Below are 1,928 nucleotides of genomic sequence, written 5' to 3'. Positions count from 1 at the left end.
GCGTCTCTGTGATGAAGTTCGTGAATATGCAGGCCTGAAAGCGATTCAGTGTGTAGGCTGGGAGCTTTGTGAGAGTACGCAAAGTTCAAAAGGCAAACGCCAGCAGAGAGCTGCAAAGGCATTCCATGCTTCTACAAGTTGCAGTTCATAGAAAAATTGGAGCAATCCATTATTTTTCGCTCTAATAGGTTGAAGCTTGCAGAAGCATGAAAGCAATTAAACTTCACTGTAATAGTTTGGTTTGGTTTATGGGGGTTTAACGTCCCAAAGAGACTCAAGCTATGAGGTAGACCGTAGTGAAGGGCTCCGGAAATTTCGACCACCTGGGGTCCTTTAAAATGCACTGACATCGCACAGTACATGTGCCTCTAGATTTTCGCCTCTATCGGAATTCGTACGCCGCGGCGGGGATCGAGCCCGCGTATTTGGGGCCAGCAGCCGAGCGCCATAACCATTGAGGCACTGCGGCGGCAAATTTCCCTGTAATAAGTACATGGTCATAATGAACAAAGTTAGAGATAACACTATCGCAGTAGTGAGTTGGCTGTGTTCTGAATCGAGAGCTATAGTAGAGGGGGCGGTATGCAAGTGAGGTTGGGTATAATCTAACCATGTATTCCATGTAAGATAAGTCGGAGTGGAGATGGAAGTTGAAGCTTGCAGACGGATGCGAGCAATCTGTCAACCTTTGTTTCCAACACCGAAACTTCTGCTCTATTTTTGCGTGCCACAGAGAGCCTGCCGGCTACAGCATGTCACAAAGTCTTCTCTAGCACGCGTTCCCAACAGGCACTCGACAGCTTTATCTGTTTAGCAGCTGGCCCTCTAGCGGCTGACGGCGCTGCGAATACCACGAATCGCATTGTTACAGTCCGCCGCCTTCAATAAAAAATGAGACGTATTATCGGCGGGCAAAAGTTCTTGTATATGCCGCGAAAAAGTGACGGGGTCATTAAAATCTCTGACGTTAAATCTCAGCCGGCTGGAGGTTCGCGGAGAGGAAACCCTATAAGGGATTCCCGAGCGACCGCAGTGGCTGTTGCTGAAGCAGCCTGCGCTAGAGGCGGACACGTTCGTTGCTTGAACTGGTCGTAGCGTGATTTACTGGGAGCCTGTTTGCAGCTTTGATCACCGGCCGCTCGCTATCCATCGGCGTGTTTGTAGCACGGCAAGAGGTGAGTATCCGGCTGTACTCGTAAGCGATGGTTTTCACTTTTTAATTTAATCCAGCCTTTCGAACATTCGCTACTAATGTTTTTATCTGTACTGCTTTGTGCATGTTGCTGCGTAGCAGTCGTAGCCGCGCAATGAAAAAAAAAAGAATAACTTGGGGGCTTTTTTACCCACTTTCTGAAAAAAGAAAATGCGATAGCAATGAGATGGCCTGCTATGGTGTCTACAATGAGTGTCTAATGTTCTTGTGGTCTTTCTGGCAAAACTCCGACCGGAACCGGGTTTAATTTCTCTTTTATGGTATGCATGAGTCATCACCTTCTAGAATGTTCTTTTATCTTCTAATGGATTAGCATATAAGGTTATACTAATGTGACTTATTAACTTACCTTAATCCACCCACTAAATCACCTTATTACATTTTCTGGGGTGTGCGCACTTCCAAAATTTTGGGGGTCCTTTGGAATCTTTGTGGGGGCTCTGGGGGTTCAGATTTCTGAGCAGGTCGCCACATGCCACCGTGGGAATGTCGTGCTATAGTGTCACAAGTTCACATGGCGTCTATAGACCAGTCATGAATTTCTATCCGCCACGGTGGGCAGGTTCTGATGATGTCACGTGACCTCTCTCGCCCAGTCATGGAATTTCGCACAGAGTAACGGGAAATATTTTGTGAAAATACTTTGTTAAACGGCAATCTAAGTGCTATCGCATTAAAAATTTGAAGCTGCAATGCTACAATGTGTATGCATTTC

At 46.5% G+C, this 1,928-nt stretch overlaps 1 protein-coding gene across 1 annotated transcript in view; it reads left to right on the top strand.

The window, feature by feature from the left end:
- Window positions 1-960: 960 nt before the first annotated feature.
- LOC144130379 (troponin C-akin-1 protein-like) overlaps window positions 961-1,928 on the top strand; it is a 17,811-nt gene continuing 16,843 nt past the window's right edge. Inside the window, exon 1 of the mRNA XM_077664302.1 lies at window positions 961-1,175. The gene's annotated coding sequence lies outside the window, so the exon portion shown is untranslated. The remainder of the gene's footprint in view (window positions 1,176-1,928) is intronic.

The sequence above is a fragment of the Amblyomma americanum genome, chromosome 4, assembly GCF_052857255.1.
Source record: "Amblyomma americanum isolate KBUSLIRL-KWMA chromosome 4, ASM5285725v1, whole genome shotgun sequence".
Lineage (NCBI taxonomy): Eukaryota > Metazoa > Arthropoda > Arachnida > Ixodida > Ixodidae > Amblyomma > Amblyomma americanum.
Note: the sequence above shows the minus strand (reverse complement) of the source record. Positions and strands in the feature narration are given on the sequence as shown.